This window comes from Trichomycterus rosablanca, chromosome 13 (genome assembly GCF_030014385.1).
Source record: "Trichomycterus rosablanca isolate fTriRos1 chromosome 13, fTriRos1.hap1, whole genome shotgun sequence".
In the NCBI taxonomy this organism is placed as follows: Eukaryota; Metazoa; Chordata; class Actinopteri; order Siluriformes; family Trichomycteridae; genus Trichomycterus; species Trichomycterus rosablanca.
Window position 1 is genome coordinate 9,830,442 of NC_086000.1, and position 24,141 is coordinate 9,854,582.

Genomic DNA, 24,141 nt, shown 5'->3' on the forward strand with positions numbered 1-24,141 from the left:
GTGTAGAAACAAGGAGGTGGTTTTAACGTTATGGCTGATCGGTGAATATTTACATAAGCATGAATTATTTAACCTGTTCTTTGTAGTATCCTGTTCATTTCTGCTCATTAAGTGAATTATTAACAAACAATAATCCAACAGCATGGTACAAAAAATGGGTCTAAAACACAATTTCCTACTTTAGTTTTACCAGGCCAGCTGTTTTATTTACTGTTTTGAATGTAGCAAGCCAATAACATGAATCAAATTCACATCATCAATGAGTTTGGATCCTAAAGAATGTTACATTAACTGGTTAGACAGATGCCCTTTGAGCTGGCACACTTTTTTGTTGTTTTTGGTGAAAAACAATAAATAATTCTCTTTATGCCACACAAGCGGGTGGGATGAAAAAGATGGCAGAAGTACTATCTGTTCTGCAGATCAAACAGCCTGCCAGCTTTTTAATAATCACAGGGAGTAATAGGGTAGTGGGTACAAAATCACTGGAATGTTTGTTTTTAGACCTTGTTAGCTACTCCTCAACCTTTCAGCCAGGTGTGTGTGTGCGTTTGGTTTACTGGTGAGTGGCACTGTGCTACAACTGTTGTACTAAGAAGATTTGGTAATGTATCTAATTAAATTGAATCAATTTATTTAAATCTAAGCTGTAAACAATTATTTGTGCCTGTGATGTGCATGTAATATCTATGCATTACTGGCTACGGCTTTGCATGAATAAACACTAGGTGAATTCATAATTATGTTTTTATAAAGCTTAGTTTAAAACCTTACATGCTTTTTAATGAATCAGCCCTTCTTTATTCCTTTCTTATTTATTTATTATTTTTTGGTTGCTGCTTTATCCTGATGATGGTTGTGGTGAGCACAGAATCTATCCTGGAAACATTAGGTTCAAGACAGTATACGCACAGAACAGAGTAAACAGGGCACCGATTCATTGTTGGGTATTACACAGTTACCCATGCACTCATACAACTAGTAGCCATAGCCATTTAATTGGATGGATTGCTCAGGAGATCACTGACCCCATAAAAGGTATATGAGATTTGGTAATGTATCAAATCTCATATACCAATATGCAAGTGATACTGCCTGCCAGTCATGTTGTGATGATCAGAAAGTCACCAGTTTAATCCCCATCACCACAAAGTTGGGGCGGCACGGTGGCTCAGTGGGAAGCACTGTCGCCTCACAGCAAGAAGCTCCTGGGTTTACTTCTTAGGTGGGGCAATCCAGGTACTTTCTGTGTGGAGTTTGCATGTTCTCCCCGTGTCTGCGTGGGTTTCCTCCGGGAGCTCCGTTTTCCTCCCACAGTCCAAGGACATGCAAGTGAGGTGAACTGGAGATACAAAATTGTCCATGACTGTGTTTGACGTTAAACTTGTGAACTGATGAACCTTGTGTAATGAGTAACTACCTGTTCTGTCATGAACACCAAAGTGTAAAACATGACGTTAAAATCCCAATAAACAAACCAGCAAGCTATAATTTGTGACCCTTTTAGTAAGGCCCTATTGTATTGTTAAACTAAAGTCTTGCTTTGTATTCTTAGGTAAAATGGTATGCCCACTGGTTAGGATTGTGGAGCTGTACAACAATCTCTTCTTTCTTATTTGTTGCAATTACACCCACATTAAACTTCTCCATTACTTTTCTATTGGCTGTATATCTGTCTGTTATAATATTCCATCTTCATGATTGTATAGCAATTCTCGCCAGCATTGTCATCAAAACCAAAAAAGAATGCAGCATTTAACAACTTTTGGAGAATAAGAAGTAGAATCAAGGAAAGCTGAGACAAAGTGTGGGCGCCCAACCTCACGAGGCTGCAACTGAACCTCAGACCCCCAACCCTCCAGCACTAGAGGGTACCAGAAATGCAAAAGCAATGCAATGCAGACAGCACCAGTTATTATTACCAAACATGCCAGGAGGCACAGTCACTCAATAAGGGAGTGATGCAGTGCGTATGTTTACAGTGATTGGGTTTGGAGGGAGAAGAATTCAATAAAGGAGATGAAGAAAGCCGGGCGTAAAGCGTGAGGCGCGCGGACTGCTTGGCAGTGCATTCATATTAGAAAGTACGACGCTGGGAGGAGAAGTGATTACTGTCAGTAATTTTGCAGGAAATGTTGCATCTTACTGACATTTAGTAATAATTTCAGCAGCTGGGAACAATAAAAAAGTACAATTGCACAATAATTGGCTCACCTTGCAGGCTTCTGCAAAACAAAGCAGAAAGCAATAACACACATTAGTTCCCAACCCCCATTTTTAAAGCCCTAACAGTAACTACCCCTCACCCCAACAAAGAAACTGGTGACTGGTGCCTTTAAGGAATATATATACTGTAAGTTTATATTATAATACAATACTACTTGTCACATCCTCCCATCCATTTACTTATTAAACCTTTATAGGACACTTTTACCCTGACCTCTATACTCTGCACACATACCATAAGCACACACACTATACGTGTGTTATATGCAGTTAATGACTAAAGTCATACAGTGGTACCTTGTAACTCGACGTTCCCTAAACTCAAAATTATTGAAACTACCTTTAAACTCAACGTTTACCTTAAACTCAGTGTGTTTAGCTTTTTTTTTTTTTATATATATTTATTTAAGTGCTGCTTCTCATGTGAATGAGCCTGTACTGAATGGAATACGGTTTTCCAAGATCAAGCATCTCCGCGATTAAGAAGCATAAGGAAACAATAAAGAATTAAAGGTGAAGTGCAGGTTTTATTGTATTTATTTTACTGATTTATTATATTTAAATGTATTTCAGTGTTTTTATATTCTATTTGTGTTATTTACAGTGTATAAGTGTCAAAAACAACCCCATTATTTTACATTAGCCTAAAATATATGCAGTTCCACAGGACCATGGAATGCATGAACAGGTTTCCCATACATCCTTATGGGAAAAAATACCTTGAAACTCAACGCCTTTTAAACTCAACACCACTCCCAGAACCAATTGACGTTGAGTTTCAAGGTACCACTGTAAATACTGTATATTTTGGCTCAATGTGTCTTAATGTTTTTCTGTCTTTACCAGTGGATATCTATTGATCACAGGATTCTGTTGGTTTTATATTTTTGATTAAGGCATTATATTTCCCCTGCACTGAGGCAAAGATGCTTAAAAATTCCAATAAAACACATTGTACCATGTAATTACCAGGTTAGTATCAAGTGTCACTGTAGAGATTTTAATTCACCCAAATACAGTCTGATCACTGTGGGTTCTTTTGGAGTCCCATTCTAAACAGGGAACTGATAAAGTGTTTAAACCTACAGATGGGTTACAGTCAGTTACTGTATATCCAAAAATTGCATCTATATTTTAGGTGTAGCTTGTAAATGGTATGTAAGTGTACTGTATACTGTATACTGTGGGTGCCAAAAGTCAAAAGAAAACTAGTAAAATTCCTTTATTTTACATTAAATAATCAATACATTTGATTAGCATAAGAATTATTAAACACATGATTTTTTGCAACATACATACATTTTAGAATTTCTTAGTATTTGTCAAGTCTAAAAAGAATGTAGGCACATTTGTGAAACTGCCCATCATAATTCACTTAATATTAAAATGCATACTGACAACAGGTTGAGCATATGGATTTAATCAATGCATCAAATAATAATTAAATAATTATATTTTATTAGTCCATATACTGACTTGCTGTATTAATATTAGGATTTTATGTATCTAAAAATACTGTGGGAAAGCATAAAACTAAAATCAGTAGCTAATTCGTTTTCTTTCATGGTTAGTGGTCAAATAGACAGAGAATGTAAGTGTGAATGAACTATATCCTGTTTTTCTAAGTAAACACAATGTAAATGTGGCTCTCATAGGTGCACTGGGGACGGCTGAATGTCAGTGAGAGCAGCAGAGCATTGCATGCTTATGTGACTCAATTTTTTGTGTGTATGTGAGGTATGAGTGTGTAAATGTTAATAATTAATTACCAGCACCGTCATGCTCATGCATAAATATCGTTAGTCTGCAGGGTCTGAAGTTTTACTTGCCTACCACAAAAGGCCACAACAATGTTCTCAGTTTAATAAATGCACTTGTATTCCAGACATTTATTATACAGATAACCTTTACCTCAGTCTGTGTGGGTTCACATTTGGCCAAAAAAATCTTAGTGAAGCATACTAGCTAGAGGCAGGTCTAATGCACCAGTACACCACCACATAGAAATCTCAAGTGGATCTCAGCAGTGTTATGGACCTGACCATGCATCCATCAGACACTATTAGTTGTGACTGTGGGAGGGAGGTTGACTGGGTTTGACGCTACAAAATTTGTGACCTTTATTGTCTGGCCAAGGCACCTGCATAAAGGGTGAGTGATTCATGGAGGGCAATCTTTTGTTTGTGGTTTGTGGCTCTCTATAAGAATCCACCACTAACAGTTCATGCATGTTAGCCAGTGCAAAAATTGTGGTGCAACTGCAAATGTGAGATACATTTAAGGTCTGGTTTGTCTCTAGGTTCAAGCAAATGAGTAAATGTGTGAATTCGTGTTGCCCTGTGATGGATTCTAGAAGTACCTAGTACTTAGTGTTTCATAGTGATGGCAGGCACATTGTGACCCTAATCAGATTTAATCAGTTAACAGGTATTATCAAACAACAGTTACACTAATAAACATGTTAAAATGGAAACTTAAAAATCTATCTATCTATCTATCTATCTATCTATCTATCTATCTATCTATCTATCTATCTATCTATCTATCTATCTATCTATCTATCTATCTATCTATCTATCTATCTATCTATCTATCTATCTACGTACCTACCTACCTACCTACCTACTTAAGCAAACACCCAGCCACCCACCTACCTACCTACTTAAGCAAACACCCAACCTACCTACCTACTTACTTAAGCAAACACCCAACCTACCTACCTACCTAAACACCCAACCACCCACCAACCCGCCTATCTACTACCTACCTACCTACCTACCTACCTACCTACCTACCTACCTAAACACCCAACCACCCACCTATCTATCTATCTATCTATCTATCTATCTATCTATCTATCTATCTATCTATCTATCTATCTATCTATCTATCTATCTATCTATCTATCTATCTATCTATCTATCTATCTATCTATCTAAACCTTATGGTCTGGTGTCCACATACCTCTGGCAGTAAAGTGTATCATCATAGTATGCTACACTTCATTACTGCTTGGCAGTTGTGATAATGTTATATAAGCAAAAATAGCTCAGCCACAAGTCTTTGTTAGAGCACTCACTGCTGGGTTGAATCTGCCTCTGTGACTGAACAGAAGGAAATCCTAGCAGTCATGTTTAAAAAATCATGTAAAAAAGCTTTTGTAGAGTGTACAGGAGCAACAAATCTCAATGACAATTGTTTTACTAAGCACACATGAATGGAAAATTCTGGTGTCTTCATACAATGAATCTTCAAAAAGTTTCCACACTTTTATATTTTTGATAGAAACGGTGATGGCGGGAGTAGTAGTAATTGGTCGTGTCTGAGAGACTGAGAGAGAGCTTATAGACCAGATATAGAGCCATCTGATTTTCACCTTTTTGGACCTCAAAGAAGCTTTAAGGGGAAGAAGATTTTCATGTGATGATGATGTGAAAGCAGTGTTTTTTTTGCTGATGGCATCAAAAAGTGGTACGATGCTGGGAAAAATGCATTGGATTATGTAGAAAAGTGATGTCATTTGTTTTTGGGACAGTTGTGACCTAGTTGTTAAGGTACTGGACTAGTAGTCCAAAGGTTTCTAGTTCAAGCCTCACTACTGCCAGGTTGCAACTTGAGCAAGGCCCTTAACCATCAATTGCTTTGACTGTATACTATCACAATACTGCAAGCTGCATTGGATACAAGCGTCTGCTAAAGGCAGAATATGTAAATGTAAATGTTTTTAAAATTCTTAATAAATAGAGTTAAAAAAAAGTGTGGACACTTTTTAAAGAACCATCATACGTTTTACCTAAAGCTTACTAAAACTAACTTACGTAGTTAATTAAAATATTAACCAATCAATTACATTTTAACACAGTTGGTAGATGGTTGGATGGTTAGATTTAGTCTTTACATCCAGTCACTTTGAGGACAAGCAAATCGTCCTTTCAGCCAAAATAAAAAATAAAATTATGACTTTTAATTTAATGAGATGTTAAGGTATTAATTTGTGTTGCCATGGAATGAATTCCCACTTGGTATAGAGAGTAGTCACTGGGTAGTCCCAGGGCCACTATGTCCCTGATCAAAATAAATGTGCATACATTTGCATGTTTTTTCCTTTGCCGTGGGCTACAAATGTCACTCATTAGGTGCATTTTATATTTTTGCAGTATGACTCAATTTCTTCTGCTAATTATCCCACTTGCTTTTTGTTATCAGGTATGGAAATAACGACTTCATCATGTACCTGTAAATCTGTAAAACACAGGCTGCTTTGCTTAGATGAAAAAGAAACAGGTGATTTCCCTGACTGCAGAAGAATGCAAGTAAAAAGAAAGTGGCGGAAGTGGAAAAGTTGAAAAAAGCAGAAAGTCGTGTAGTGGTGCAGCTTGCTCCGGAAGCTTGCTGTGCTAGATATAGCTGGTGAGTGCAGTCTTTCCGGGAGACTTTCCCTCGTGTTGGGGCTTTGAAGAGGGCTTTCAAAAAATCTCCTTCAACTTACTTTCATCTGTTCTGGCCTGTGTCTCTGCTGCCCCGGTGTTTTCCCCACAGCTCTCGATGTTTTTCTCTGACTCCTTCTGTGTCTTTTTCTCACTGACGCTGTCGGCCCACAAACCACTGACCCCAAATTATCTTTGATTGACTCTAAATATGCTGAGGTCATGTTAAGGTGTTTGTTGGTCTCTCTCTTTTTCTCTCCCTCTCTCTTTCTTTCTGTGTGTGTGTGTGTGTGTGTGTTGACGTGCATTTTTGCGAGTAGTAGTAGTAGTAGCGAGTGATCAAAGTATTTGTGCGCTGATGTGATGAAATCAAGGAGGAAAAATAAATGAATTTGGCAACACGAATAGCATGGATTGTTCTGTAGTGAGTTGGAGGTTAATAAATATTTTTGCAATGTTGGTGTTTTGTTGTTATGTTTTGTAAAGATTGTTCAGGTCAGAAATACTGTAAAACGTGTGTGTGTGCCGGTGTTTTATGATATAAACTATATTACGCCCCTGTCCCACCTGTTTACACTCCTCTCCTGCAATTCCCCTCACACCGTATCCTGCGTTCTCATTGGCAGTTCGACATGTCACTCATTCCCAGTCGCACATCTGAGATCAAATATCTGACGTGTTAGAAAACTCGAGCGCTCGGTGAGCCGGTCGGATCGAGTTGTTGGCAAATCTAGCGCAGACCAGCCGCCGAGCGAAAATCAGGGCAAAAGTCGTGTAGTGTAAACTAGGCATAACGCAGCAACGTGCACTAGGCACACGGTATCGGATGTTTAGTATCGGAGCGTCGTTTGCGAGTACGAGTACAAGTTAATGAGTGCGGTATCGGGCAAATACCCGATACCAGTATCGGTACTCATGCATCTCTAGTTAAAACCAAATGAGGCACAACCCCAATCATTAATAATTTATTTATCTATTCATACTAACTTATTCTTGTCATGGTTGCAGTGGGTCCAGAAAGAGCAGGAACAAGCCCTGGACATGACACTAGTCCAAAGCAGGGTGTCACATATTCACACAATTACTTCACTAATATTTACTCTCAGTGGGGTGCAGTTTAGAGCAGTCAATCTACCTCCTGTCCTTGCAAACAATGACCAAATGGATCAAACCTTGGTCATCAACTGTGTGTGTGTGTGTGTTTAGGAACTCAATATGAGTTTGTTTGTTTGTTTATTAGGATTTTAACGTCATGTTTTACACTTTGGTTACATTCATGACAGGAACGGTTATTACTCATTACATAAGTTTCATCAGTTCACACAAGGTGATATCGAACACAGTCATGGACAATTTTGTCTCTCCAATTCACCTCACTTGCATGTCTTTGGACTGTGGGAGGAAACAGGAGCTCCCGGAGTAAACCCACGCAGACACGGGGAGAACATGCAAACTCCACACAGAAAGGACCGGACTGCCCCACCTGGGGATCGAACCCAGGACCTTCGTGCTGTGAGGAGACAGTGCTACCCACTTAGCCAACGTGACTCAATATGAGTAAGCAAACTGATGTTTTAAAAGATAGCCAGGATGATGATGATAATAATAATACCAATAGTACTACCAATTGTTGTGATGATGGCCAAGGTGACCCGTTCAATGGGTAAATTAAAGCTTAAATAATTAACATCTTATGTCATCTGTCAGTTTGCCCTCACAAATAATTTTGAACATGGAGAGAGACCAGCTTTACCATTAATCATAAAATTAAGTAAAGCCTTCACACTAACAATTTAATTCAGTCTTCATCAGATAGCATTTTATTTTAGGTGCAGCAGATCCAGAATAAAGATTGGAATCGGGGCTGGTGTGCAATGAATAAGGAAGTACAATTAAACAATTGGGGAGATACAATAAGTGCAATCACAATTCACAATTTAAAAATGACATTACTTACTTGTAACTTATATGATTTTACCCCCTTTGTAGATACCTGCTTGATGTCTAAATTTGGTCTGGGTGGCCCTAATTCTTAAGTTGCTAATTTATCCTGATTACTACGATGACTGAATGACATTTCCCTTAATGACACGATGGAGTTGCTGCGAACTGAGGTAATGGTAGTCATGGTGACGAGATCGTGACACCAGGTTGCGTGTGACACAAGCACGTAAGTGCAAGCCCTCCCGGAACCCATTCAGAATGTATTGCAGCGTCTGCAGTTCGAGCCTTAACATGAGAGTCTATGAGTGCAATCCGGGCGATTTTCAATCAGACTGAAATTGTCCTAAAAGGGGGTGGTACTGTACGGAACACAACTCGGCGCTGATTGGACTACGATATTCAGAGGCAGGACAGACTGTCCAGAACAGTCACAGCTGTGATAAAAAAATTTCTTCCCTTTCGTCTTTGGTGGTGCGTCGTCCGATCGCCCTAAGGAACAAGCCGCCCCTGAGTACTACTACTACTACTAATAATAATAATAAAAAAAAACATACTACATAAAACACTATATTCAGGCAGCTTCTCAGTCTTGCTGATGGTTCTATTCTGGGTCATTTTGAGAAACTGAACCATCTCTGCATTCTCTGGCATTTACAGCTAGCTACCGGTCCTGTCACCATCCGCATTAATGGTGCAGTAAGAGCACAGGAGATGAATGTTTCATGAATAAGCCATACCAGTGTTGCTAAATGACTATCAGCAGGTCATCAGAGCTGACATTTAAAGCACTATGGAAGTGTTATCATTGCCATATGTTGTGTAATGCAGCATGGAAAGTTTCAGTTTCATAGCTGCAGCATGTTTGGAGACCTGATGTGTCTGACATCACTTGTTGTATGAAGTCTTTCTCTTTGAGGTCCCATTGTTGGTGTATAACAATAATTAAATGATTTTTACTTTATTTTAATTCTTTGGGTAGATTATTATTTATATAATTCCAAAGAATAAGACATAGTACAGTATTCATTCACCGTTAATTATGTAAATAATTGCAAACACGTTGGATTCTAGCTCTTAACGACCTTGGTCATTAAAGAAACTTTTATGTACATTATGAATAATCACAATGACAACCACTCCATGTAATTAGGTGCCATTGTGACTCCTGAGAGTTCTTCTCTGCCCTTCTTTTTCCTCTGTGATACCAATAATTCCCGTCCAGTGGTAGCATAGTGATTAGCCACTCTAAATGAGACAGTAGGGAGTTGAGGGGCTTATTAAGGTGAGCTTTCATTTGCTGCTTTATCAACAGACAAAGACAAAAAGAAAATGGGACACAAATCTAACATTTAAGCATTTTTAAGAGTGGTGCATCCATAAGACCAAACATTTCTAAAATACAAGGTATTTTAGGTATCTTTAAGTCAAAAGGTATTGTATCAATTTTTTCTATTCATGCATTTTTTCCCATTTTCTCCCAACATAGTGTAGTCAACTTGTCTTCCACGGCTGGAGGATCCCTGATTGCAGTCGAGGTGGGTATATTGCTGCTCACGCCTCCTCCAACCTGTGCGCAGCCCTTAGCGGAACCCTTTTTCACCCATGCATTCTGCACAGGCGACTCTCTATCTGCTAATTAGGGTCCCTACACAGGGTTTGAAGACCCCACCCACATAGTCCGGTCATACCGCCCTAGCAGAAACATATCTGCTGCAGGCACTGCCAATCATGCACGCTAGATGGCACCCAGCCAACCAGTGGCAACGCCGAATTTCGAACCAAGGAGTTCAGAATCTCGGCGCTGGTGTGCTAGTGGAATATCCCGATACGCCACCTTGGCGCCTAGTATCAAATTTTCTAATTGCTGTAAACGGATGTACAATTGACCAAAACAGATTAAGCATGCAAACAGTTCAGCCATGATTTAGAAAGTGTTCAGACCCCTTGACTCATAAATCTACTCATAAAAACCCCTAAGGGTGAAGTGATTCACAAAGGTTTTACACTAGCCACAAAATCTGACACCGCTTGAAAGGATTTTACATGAAGAACGCGATAAACAGTCCAAATCCAGATTCAATGTAGAGACATATTCACAGATCACTGACTTTGATCACATGACACCAACTTTGACATAAACTGGAACAAATGCTCACACATGCTCCTTTGAATAAAATAGCCTCAAATATTCACAGACACACAAGACAAACCTTGTTGTAAACCAGTTGTAGCCTAGCGGTTAAGGTACTGAACTAGTAATTGAAAAGCCTTTGGTTCAAGCCCCACCACTGCCAGGTTGCTCCTGTTGGGCCCTTGAGCAAGGCCCTTAACCCTTAGTTGCTTAGACAATACACTGTAACAGTACTGTAAGTCACTTTGGATAAAAGCGTCTGCTAAGTGCCGAAAAAAATTTAAATGTAAAATGATGCTTTCATTAGCATTTTACACAGATTTGAATTATGCAGGGCAGTTGTAGCCTAGCGGTTAAGGTACTGGACTACTAGATTTCTGGTTCAAGCCCCACCACTGCCAGGTTGCTCCTGTTGGGCCCTTAAGCAATGTCCCTAACCCTCAATTGATCAGACAATATACTGTCACAGTATTGTAAGTCGCTTTGGATACTAGACGTCTGCTAAATGCTGAAAATGTTAATGTAAAATGATGCTTTAATTAGCATTTCACACAGATTTGAATTATGCGGTGCAGTTGTAGCCTAGCGGTAAAGGTACTGGACTAGTAATCAGAAGATTTCTGGTTCAAGCCCCATCCCTGCCAGTTTGCTCCTGTTGGGCCCTTAAGCAATGTCCCTAACCCTCAATTGATCAGACAATATACTGTCACAGTACTGTAAGTCGTTTTGGATAAAAGCATCTGCTAAATGCTGAGAATGTAAATGTAAACCTTCCCAGTAAACTAGGCTTGTTATAGGTACAATGGAGGGATTTAGTTTGACAGACATTTTTTATGAACTATAGTTTTACTCCTAGGAAGCTACCATTTCTGGAGCTTTCTGTAAGTTTTAGGAAAACATAAGTTTTATTAAATACATATGGATTGCTTCTTACTGCATTCTAGAAATACAATTTGTGACTTATGCCACCTTGGCATAGCCAAAAAACGTAACCATCGCTGTCCATGTACGATGTCGTCACAATCCATGAAAGCCGGCCAATTTAAGCTGTGATTTTAGACCCCTGCAGGCAGGGAGGGAGATGATAGGGGGAACACAGAAGGAAAATGAGAAGCGTTTGCGTAAAAAAAACAGAGGAGGCGGACGGCAGCGTGCGAGTGTGAGCGTGTGGGCGTGTGTGTGTCTGTCAGCTGTGCTTGGCTCGGTCCTCTTCCCGAGCGGCGCTCTGGCCCGGGCCGACCGTTTCCAAACAAACTCGCCGGAACATGTTGCGGGCTCGGCCGTCCCCACTGGGCCCCCTGCTGCGCTCCAAAGCTGCCGGCCACAATGTAAGCAGGTGGCCGAGCCCGCCTCACTCAAAAAGCACGACCACACCAAGTGGGCGGCAGGCAGCAGTGCTGAAAAAAAGAAGAAGAAGGAAAAAAAACGACTCAAAAAATCCCAGCTGACCTCTATCCTCGATTCAGCTTGCCAAAAAAGAAAAAAAGTTTTGGATTTGTATATGTGTGTGTGTGTGTTTTACACACAGTTTTGGTGCAGTGCGCCCATTGTATGACACGAGCACGAGTTGTCATTTGCTCAGCTTGTTTTGGGAAAGCGGGGATGGTGGGCACCCTCAGCAGGTTAAACCAGTTCTCTGTCTCGAAGGTTGATATGTTTAAGAAAGAGAGTGCAGTGCTAGCTCTATGCTAACTGACTTTTCCTTCTCTATGGTGGTGGCAGGTGCTGTTCAAAACACTAGCAGAAAGATCAGAGTGGGTGATTTCCACTGGCTGACTCAACACTCGCTTAACACGCTGCATTAGTCTCCTCCGATCAGCCCTCAGCTTCTCTCAAGTCAGTTGAGGTTTTCTTTCCACTGCTTGTTCAGTTACTGTTGCGACGATAGCTTCAAACTGTGACTGATACATCTTTCAAGATCAGAGAAGGTGACTCTAGATTCGCTATATGGCTAAAAGTATGTGCCCCCTTATGAATATTAAGTTTTTTTATTTTAGCCTCACACATTTTAGTCTATTTAACCTTAATTATATAAAAATAATTGTACGCTTCCAACATCATAACAGAAGTTTGATTATGGCGCTGTCCTGTTCTATCACAACTGTGCCCATGTGGACAAAGTGAGGTCCATAAAAACATGGTTCAACAAGTTATGATTAGAGAAACTCAAACTCTCTAAAAAATTAAAATGTTAATAAAAGAACAGACCTTCTTGTCCAACATCAGGTCCTAAACTGACTAAACTTTTTTTGACTAAACGGGAACAAATTCCCATAGATGCGTCGTGGAAGACCTAACCAAAAGAAGGAAGGATGTTACAAAAATGTGCATTGTTTTAAAACAGAATGTCAATACGTACTTCTTATTCATTGTTTGTTGTACCACTGCTTAATCCTATTTATCACGGTGGGTCCAATTCTTTAGGCGAAAGGTAGGAAACACCCCGGACAGATTGGCAGCCCACATGCCCCCACACCCACACATTCCTACCAGCTCCCAGAGAAAACCCACGCAGACACATTAAATACAGGCAAGCAACACACAAAAAGGACCTGGATTACTCCACCTGGAAACCAAACCCAGGACCTTCTTGGTGTGAGGTGACATTGCTACTCACTGAGCCACTGTGCAGCCCAAATAAGGATTCACTCAATGTTCATGCCCGATTGTGTGTTGATGTGCTGAATTTTATACAGCTGAAGTAAAAAGTTTACATACACTTGTAAAGGACACATACACCTGTGAGGCATAACATTATGAACACCTTCCTAATATTGTGTTGGTCCCCCTTTTGCTGCCAAAACAACCCTGACCCGTTGAGGCATGGAGTCTGACACCTTTCTATCAGAACCAGCATTAACTTTGAGCTACAGTAGCTCGTCTGTTGTATCAGACCACACGGGCCAGCTGTTGCTCTCCACGGGCATCAATGAGCCTTGGCCGCCCATGACACTGTCGCCGGATTACAACTGTTCCTTCCTTGGACCACTTTTCATAGATACTGACCACTGCAGACCGGGAACACCCCACAAGAGCTGCAGTTTTGGAGATGTTCTGACCCAGTCGTCTAGCCATCACAATTTGACCCTTGTTAAACTCGTTCAAATCCTTACACTCCAAGAGATAATAAGTGTTATTCACTTCACCTGTTATTGGTCATAATGTTATGCCTAGTCGGTGTATATACTGTAGTTGTAGTTTTGGTACTAGTTTTTTTATGCTGCATATTTTTGCATGGTAGCTGTTATTTTGGATTGTATTTAGTCAAACTAACCATATTTCTATAGGCACAGAGGAGTCATTTGTAGTTGACATGGTGAAATAACATGGAACTTTCCACGCCGATAGAATAAGATCTTAGTTGCTAAGTGAAAAATTTTTTGGCTTACAGATATCAGTACATATTCAGAAAACCCATAAACCATTATAAGAAATCCATAAGAAACATGTTTCAATCATTCACTTATAAAAAGACAGTCATAAAAAGTTGAAATAACACTTTATATGTATTTTTAAATAGAGAAATGGATTAATGTTGTGCTGTATTCCGCCAGTTCTGTTGACTAAATTATACTTAAACAACTGGATTATATTTTAATACTTATATAATTGTATATTTTAATACTAGATTATACTTTAATATTTAAAACATTTTAAAAGTCTACAGAAATTAAATAAGTAGTTTTTACTGTCACTTTTTAAAACGAATTTCATTCAATTTATCAAAAATAAGTGTCTGGCATAAATTTTACATGTTAATATTAGAGCCATTTTCTCAGTCTGACTTTAAGATATTGTACCACCTTTTTCCTTAGTGGTAAAGTACGACGCAGACCATACTAAACAACACAGCATTATTTGTTGTAGTAAGTAATTAATACAAAGTTTTACTACATTATTGCTATTATGCAATACTGTCTATAATTTAAACGAACAATTTAATACAATCAGAAGAGAACAAGTCAGACAGAGAAATGGCGATCATGATTTTTACCCATCCGGCTTGGCCGAGCAAGCCAATCCGAAAATAACACAGAACAAAGATGGATAAATGAGCTTGGTTTAAAGACAGGCTGTTACTTTGGCAGTGCAGACAGCGGGGGGTGACGAACACGCGCTTGCGCACATCTGCCTGCACAGTACGGGGTTCCAGAGACGCCCACTCGAACCAGGCTCAAGCTCACCTCTCCCCCAGCACCTGGTCATTAGCATGAAACCCCCTCCACATGCCAGGCCACAGCCATGTCTTTTCTCCTCCTCTCACTGTTTGTTAAATCGATTGATCCAAAGTGTTGTTTTTGGTGGAACTATAATCTACCATCTGATTCAGGCTGAGGTGCCATGCAGAGGCACGGCCAACTTTATAGAACAGAAATTAAAAAAAGGGGGCAGATGAATTTCTGGAAATGTTTATTTATGCAATTTTCACCCCATTCTAGTCGTATCCAATTACCGGGTGTTATTACCCGATCACAATTCACTTCCTTTACTGCTGCTGACCTCCACTCCTTAATGAGGAGATCTGTGACTTGAACATGCCAACTCTGACACATGTACAGTGCAGTGTAGGGCAGTTGTAGTCTAGCGGTTATAGTACTTTACTAGTAAACAAAAGGTCGCTGGTTCAAGCTCCACCACTGCCAGGTTGCCACTGTTGGGCTTTTGAGCAATGCCCTTAACCCTCAATTACTTATACTGTCACAGTAATGTAAGTTGCTTTGCAACTATACATAATTTACTTAATATACATAATTTACTCTAATATACTTAAACATAGTTCACTTTTTTAAGTGAATATTATTTGTCTAATTTTTTTTACATTCTTGTTGATCCATCAATTGTCCTTAAAAAGAAACCTGTAGTCCAGCATAAATAAACTATAATTATAGAATTATTACCATAATTAATTGGAAAATATAATAGAAAAGACAAACTAAAGTAGATAATGTACATAATTAAAAATAATAAAATAATATTTTATGGTCTACAGTATGTGCACACCCCTCTTTACTAAAGAGTTACTTTTTTGCTATTTTAAGAAGCTAATTTCACTAAATCAGATAGCTCAGGAAATTTCACTCAAGCTAGTAATAAAAATCCTACACACAAAAATCTATTCCAGTCTGCATATTCCACTATTCCACAGTAAAGATCTATGATTTTCAAGATTTTAAAGCATGATACATTATAAATTTTTATACCCGTTCATCTAAAAGAGGAGTGAGATGAGGATTCATTTGACTATTTCATGCCAGCAAATGTGCTTGAAGACAGGCTGGCCGCCTACAGTCGTACAGCAGCACAAATCCTGGCAGTGTATTCGATCAGAACAGGTCCTAGATTTACATGTGTTTAATCCATAATAACCATAAATATATCTAAAAGCACGTGTGATAAAGCGAGGCCTATTCTGCTGCTCATAATTGAATCGAATCATGTTGACTTGCAGAGAAAATGAATAGGCAGGTCTGTTCATTAGGCGCAAAACCAAATTTAAGCAACGTGTTAATGATTTCAGTCTGTCACTCCAATTACTCTGCACCCCCACTAATAGCCGTGGCCCCCTGGTCGGAAGTCCTTCTGCCTCACTCAGTTTGTGGCAAAAATACCCACTGGCATCATCCCTGCTTCTTTAATTGCTTTTGCTCTGCACCCGGGCGATGACAGGGACAGCTCAGTGACAACATCTCAATTTCCTTTCTTCCCCTCTCAGAGCTTTCTATTTCGATTATTTCTTAGATAGTTAAACTTGCTTTTCCCTCTGTGCTCGCTCCCCTTGTGTAAATTTCTTTTCTGGGTTTCTGCCAGGTCTGTGAATCTGAAGCTGTTTTATGTGGTACTCCAAACATGCTAAAGCTCACAAAAGAGAGCTTGGAGTCTAGCGGAGGAGGAGGAATTAGAGGCCAAGTGCATACTTCTTTTTTAATTCTTTTAAAATTCTAAAATTGCTTTAGCACTCACAATACACAGCACACCATCATGTGCGATGTCGTGTTGATGCCTACACCTCATGACAGCACACAGCGAGAACACTTATTACAAGATCTCGAACATGAAGGGATCATCAATAAAGAGTGCTTAATCCTAAAACCATGCAGTCCCAGGAGTAGCAAATGTTTCTTTTCATGTGCCAAAGCCTTTATAAAACAAGGCGAAAGAGAAATTTGAAGTAGAGATTTGGGCAGCTTGATGCTATGATTGATGTTTTGCAGTTGTTGTCTTCCATTTTGATCTGGTTTCCTACATTGCATTGTTTTGGTCAAGGTTTTGTTCCGCTTTGCTTGGATACTGAAAGATTTGTACCCAGAGGAAACTTACCAAGCTCACCAATGACACAGAATAATGGAAGCAAGTATATACACTGATCAGCTATAACATTAAAAACACCTCCATGTTTCTACACTTAACATATAGAAGCACTTTGTAGTTCTACAATTACTGACTGTAGTCCATCTGTTTCTCTACATACCTTTTTAGCCTGCTTTCACCATGTTCTTCAAGGACCACCACAGAGTAGGTATTATTTAGGTGGTGGATCATTCTCAGCACTGCAGTGACAATAACATGGATCAGACACAGCAGCACTGCTGGAGTTTTTTTAATACAATGTCCCCTCACTGTCCACTCTATTAGACACTCCTACCTAGTTGCTCCACCTTGTAGATGTAAAGTCAGAGGCGATCGCTCATCTATTGCTGCTGTTTGAATTGGTCATCTTCTAGACCTTCATCAGTGGTCACAAGACGCTGCCCACGGGGCGCTGTTGTCTGGATATTTTTGGTTGGTTGACTATTCTCAGTTCAGCAGTGACAGTGTGGTGTTTAAAAACTCCATCAGCATTGATGTGTCTTATCCACTCATACCAGCATAACACACACTAACACACCACCACCATATCAGTGTCACTGCAGTGCTGAGAATGATCCACCACCTAAATAATACCTGCTCTGTGGTGGTCCTGGGAGAGTCCTGACCATTGAAGAACAGCATGGGGGCTAACAAAACATGTAGGGAAACAGATGGACTACAATCAGTAATTGTAGAGCTACAAAGTGCTCCTATATGGAAACAAGGAGGTGGTTTTAATGTTATGGCTGATTGGTGTATATTATATGCTGCAACCCAACATTGTAGCAAGATTTAATCACTAGTTTAGAGTTATCTAGAAAAATGGCTGAGACTGCTTTTTCTACATGGTTTTGTCGTTCCTGCTGTGTAGCTGAACACCTGGCTATAAATTGGATACACAGACACTGGCCACTCATTCCCTGGACAAATCAGTCTAATATTCAAGCATCATTGCACCAATAAGGACACTACATCACAAATAAAACTTGGAAAAATAAAAATCCTGAATGTTCACAGCTGCAAGAAAAAAGTTCGTGAACCCCTGTAAATCACCTGGATTCCTTCTCTAATTACTCATAAAATGTGTTCTGATTTTCATCCAAGTTATAATAATAGACAAACACATTCTGCCTAATAAATTTTACTTCTCATGTCTTTGCTGAGCACCCTGATTAATCATTTACAGACCGGGTTGGACAACGTATGAGAACTTTTGGGCTATCTTCTGCAAAAGTCAGGTGTTCCAGATTAATGAGATGAGATTAGAGATGGGGGTTGCATATGTGCCCTACTTTAGAAAGGAGACAATTAAAATCCATTTCTGCTCTTCTTAAAAAGTCCAAGTTCACAATACATGACTTTCAAGTTGTTCAGATCGCTGTACAGTTCACACTACACAACTGGATCTCTTGCACTCGGGAGTCTTTTCAGTCGTTGTGTATTTCACACTACACGACTGATCGGCGATAGGGGGTTTCACACTACGTGATCTACAGTCCAATCAGGAGAAATCGCAGGCGAGTCTGTCTGGTCTCCCAAACTACGTTTTGTCACAAAAACACACACGAGAAGTGACGAGGGGTTTAATGATACCGTGTCCAAAAAGTGCAAGTCAACAATAAGCGAGCAATCAAAGCTGTTTGTGCGCTGATGCGCAAGGAGAAAAAAGAAATGAATCCAACTGGATTGGGCTACGCGACCAGCACTGCGTTTCCCCTCACCCCGTATCTTGCGTCCTCATTGGCTGTATTTAGACACCGCACTCATTGCCAGTCGCCCGACTGATCCAGATATTTAACATGCTCGATATTTTTCTCGAGTCTGCGAGCGCTCGGCAAGCCGCTCGGATCAAGTCGTTGAACAGTTCACACCTAGCGATCGAGAGCCGAGATTCGATCCTCGAGGGAACGCTGATTTGCCTCCGAGCCAGAGCATCTAGCGGTGACCAGCCCTACTGGCCCGGACCAAAATGTCAGGGGGAACTCCCTACATATTTATCCTTAGGCCAGTCCCACTCTTCTATACCAATCAATAACGCTAGTGTATCCTCCCTGTAGCTATTTATAGACTGCTTCTCCTGATAGGCTGCTATGATTTTTATTAATGGGCATAATTATTTATTGGATGGATAAAGATTAGGAAGAACCAAGACATATCAACATCTACACCGACTAGGCATATCATTATGACCACTGACAGGTGAAGTAAATAACACGGATTATCTTTTTATCACGGCACCTGTTAGTGGGTGGGATATATTAGGCAGCAAGTGAACATTTTATCATTAAAGTTGATGTGTTAGAAGCACGAAAAATGGGTGAGCGTAAGGATTTGAGCGAGTTTGCAAGGACCAAATTGTGATGGCTAGCGACTGGGTCAGAGCATCTCCAAAATGGCGGCTCTTGTGGGGTGTTCCCGGTCTGCAGTGGTCAGTATCTATCAAAAGTGGTCCAAGGAAGGAACAGTGGTAAACCGGCGACACGTGGGGAGCGAAGGCTGGCTCCAACTGACGAGCTACTGTAGCTCAAATTGCTGAAGAAGTTAATGCTGGTTCTGATAGAAATGTGTCAGAATACTCAGTGCATCGCAGTTTGTTGTGTATGAGGCAGCAAAACGGGGACCAACACAATATTAGGAAGGTGGTATACCTTACCTCAACTGCAAAGTAAGGCAAGTAAGGTTTAGAGAAGATGTGCAATGATAGTAATAGACAATGACCTAAAGCAAACACAAACAATAAAAACAGAATTAATTAAAATGAGAAAAAAAAAATATAATTTTAAAATTTAGTTTATTATGGCAAAGTTGCAGTTTTTAACCTGACTGAATTATCCTCTTGTGCAGGTCTGATAAGAAGCTACTATAGGTACGTAGTATAACTGCTGAAGAAGGTTCTATCACTTATTAAATATAAGAGTTTAGCCTGGGCTGTGAATGATTCATCCTGAACTCTTTATGGCCAAAAGTATGTGTACACTTGGTCATGGGATTGTTGGACATTCCATTCCAAAACCATGGGCATTAATATTGAGTCGCCAAATGCCTTGTTAGAGCTGGAACAATAAAGGCATCTCCCAAACCTGTTTTCCAAACAGTTTTTAAGTAAGTTATGAATTTAATAGATAATTTGTGGATGATTTTATGACTGAGAATAGCTGGAATTAATAATAAAAAAATCTCACACTCTTGTCCTTGTCCAAGTATACAAATGCAACCAGCGTTTCCTCACCGCAGCACATTATTATGTTTGCCAGCTTATCTTTAAGCAATTTGTGGGGTGGTGGCACTGCAATCATCCCTCTATAAACACATGACCCACAGCATGTACCGCTCTTTGTACACACAACAATAAACATGTGAACCTTTGAAATAAAGCGCCAGGTAGATAAGATGACCCATATCACAGGACGTTATGCTGTAAAGTTCCCACACTTTCTGCTGTTCAAAGGTCTATCCTATACACACAGACACCTTCATAAAAATAAATTGACTAAGGTTTGCGGATGCAGCTGCTTATGAACTATTGATCTCTGTAGACAGTTTCATATCACATTCATCAAACACTCAGCATTTGCTTTACTTTGTGGGAATCTGGGTTGAACGATAACTCTAAACAGTCTAAACAGCCTCCACAGTGTCAAGCCATGTAGGAACATCAGGCTTAAAGTCAAGCACTTACTCCTGGCCTGGCATTCAAACTTTATGCTAATGATGATAATGATCAAAGATATGGTAGTTAACCCAGTGCAATCTGGAGCAGTGAATTGAACCTCCTCATTAATTCAAACAATGTTAACGAGTTCGGGTCGGACCACATGAATGGTCTCTGAGGCGAAGGCATGGCCATAATGATGCCTCATAATTGCAGAATAATTCTCAGCAAAGCCAAGATATGGGGCAAAAGCTGTTAAATAGTCAGTAAAGCCTTTCATACACTGATTTTAGAAGACATGCTCTGTATTCATGAGTTTGCTTTATGTAGAAATTCTGAGTTATCTTTCTGAGCTTTAAAGACAATATTAATTAGATAAAAAATTTATTAATTAATAAATAGTACATTATGGTTTGTGGATGGTTTGGATATCTTGCATCATGAAACAGATACTTGAAATGGTACAATAATGTATTAAGAGGATATTTAATTAGTGAATATTCTGTATCAAACATAAATATGTGAAAATGCATAGTTAGTGTAAGAATAAAAAAAACTGGACCCTTAAGCAATGGATACAAGTTGGATAAATCAGTTTTAACCTAGCAGATTTATGTTTGAAGGAAAAAAGTAAAACAATGCCTTGAATTCACAGTGTCTTTTGCCTTTTGGGTCTTGTAATATAATGGTATGATCAGTCAATTGGTGTAAATTATTAGGTCCAATATTTAAAATCTCAGGTTGATAATGATCCCATCTCACTGCAATATTTACTCTAGAGTGGTTTCAGGAACACCAACATTAAATCAACCATCTTTTTTGGCCTATCCAATTACCAGATATAAACATCAAGTTCTAAAGGGCAGAGTAAAGTAGATTTTACTCATCATTCAAAGAACACTGATATCACAAGAAAACTACAAATGCAAACCCTGCCAACATGCTTCCTTCATAGATACATTAATTCAGTACCAGTCTTTTTATAAGTTTATTACTTTTTATAAGTAAAAGTAATAAAACAGCTGAATTCAATCGGAATAGAATATTGAATACCAAATTTGTAACTATATTCAATAAGCTTACACAAACTAATACTAGCCCACTACTGTCTCAAAGACAAACATTTTGCTTTTGGGCCATTTGAGAGTCCTTCAACACTTGCAAACTGCAGGAAACAACAGGTGCCGAAATTGTGAGAAATAAACTAACCTAACTAAAATAATACCCATCATAAAAAGGGCATTAACAGTGTGTTATTTGCACCTATTGCCCTTGTACTAGATCTTTGGTCAGAAATATGTGTCTCAACTTAGGTCCTGGTTACAGGTTGTTTGTGAGTTGGATTAGGTGTATTTTGAGTATGGAAAACTTAATGGTGGATATCCTGGAAAGGAAGTAGGAATGAATTGTGTGTAGCCTATACAAAGTGGTAGAAATCAAACATTACTACAGCTTTCACATTATTATGTTATCTGAACAGCTAAACAGTCACAAACAAAATTGCTAAACACTGCAAAATGATCATCTAATGAAGTGGAAAAACCTTAAAGACATGGTTATATAATTATTTACCATTATTAAATGCTTTTTAAAGAAGGTTCACAGTGGGTTAGTGTAAACTGTAAACAATGGACACGACAGGAATTCATCCTTGACAATGCATTATTCCACTGCTGGTGAAATACAAGAATTTTGAAACAATATAGCATAGTTATTTACTGTAAGTTAATTAGCTGGAAACAAAAATAGGCAGTAAAATATATTAAATTTAATTGTAGTCACAAATGTCTAGAACAATGTCCATACATAATAAAAGTACAGTATAATAAGTTTTTAATAAAAACAGGATACATATGCCTATATTTAACACATATTTATAGTGGAACTACTGGGCGGCATGGTGGCTTAGTGGGTAGCACTGTCACCTCACAGCAAGAAGGTCCTGGGTTCGATCCCCAGGTTTGCATGTTCTCCCCGTGTCCCCACAGTCCAAAAACATGCCGCCAGGCTAATTGGAAACACTGAATTGTCCTATAGGTACCTAGCCGCTAGATGCACAAACCGGTGCATTATAGTGCAGGTCCCAAGTCCGGATGAATAAGGAGGGTTGTGTCAGGAAGGGCATCCGGCATAAAAACTGTGGAAAATACCGCCAGCGACCCCTAACGGGAAGAACCCGTAATTGAAAAACGGGACAAAGGCTGAGGAGCAAGAAGATTTATAGTGGAACTACTAACCTTCCAGTTCATTAATAAATAGACTGTTTTTTTCTGACAGCTAATACTAATCAGTGTCTTTTTCCTATGTGATGTTTTTTTTTGTTTCTTTTTCTCCAATTTCCCCAATTCCCCCCCCCCAATTTTCTCCCCTAATCTAGTCATATCCAATTAGCCTGATTGCGTTACGCTTCACCTCTACCCATACAACCCTCCACTGCTCAATGAGGAGATTTGCAGCTGACACATGGCCCCTCCGATGCGTGTGCAATACCGACTGCATCTTTTCACCTGCATGAGGTGAGTTAATATGTGGATCAGCCTTGTGCACGAGAGCCACACCCTGATCAGCATTATTCCTCAACTCTGTGCAGACGCCATCAATCAGCCAGTAGAGGCTGTAATTACACAAGTTATGTTTGCTTATCCCACCTTGTGAACAACAGTCAATCGTTGTTCATGTAGCTGCCCAGCCCAGCTGGATGGCAGAGCTGAAATTTTATACGATGTATTTGGAAACCCAGCTATGGTGTGCTAGCGTATTTTACCGCTGCGCCACCCGAGCCATTTCATTATATTACATGTTTATTAACATAGTTTAGTATTTAATTATATATACAGTATGCATTTATACATTTGCATGTACAACCCAATAGACTTTCTGTTTAATAGATTCAGTAAAATAAATCATAGTATGGAATAGTAATTAACCCACATCTGTGGAAGATAAATCAGTAAAACGGTACTTATGGAGCAATAAAGTCACAAAAGGAGTCAGTATTAGTTAATGCCTAAACTGTTTTCCTCAGGACACTACAAACATTTTGCTTTGGCAAGGACCATTTTGCACCAAAGTGACATATTCAAACAGGCTTACATCCTTATGTGTAAAAGAATCTGAATTTTAAAGGATAAATAAAATTTTCATACTATTTATATTTTATATTAATAATAAAAACAACAATAAAAATAGTAATGATTTTTTTATATATGAAAATATATGTAAATAAAAAATTACTATTATATTTTTAGTAAACTATTATAACACTGATTCTAAAGCTATCTGAAAAACACCCTTTTTTTTTTGCATTTTTCTACTAGCTCTGCATTATCTACTGCCTGACTCACCAAGTTCCTCACTGCAACACACCACTGTGGCGCAACAATATATTAATTACAGCTTAATTACATGTTTAT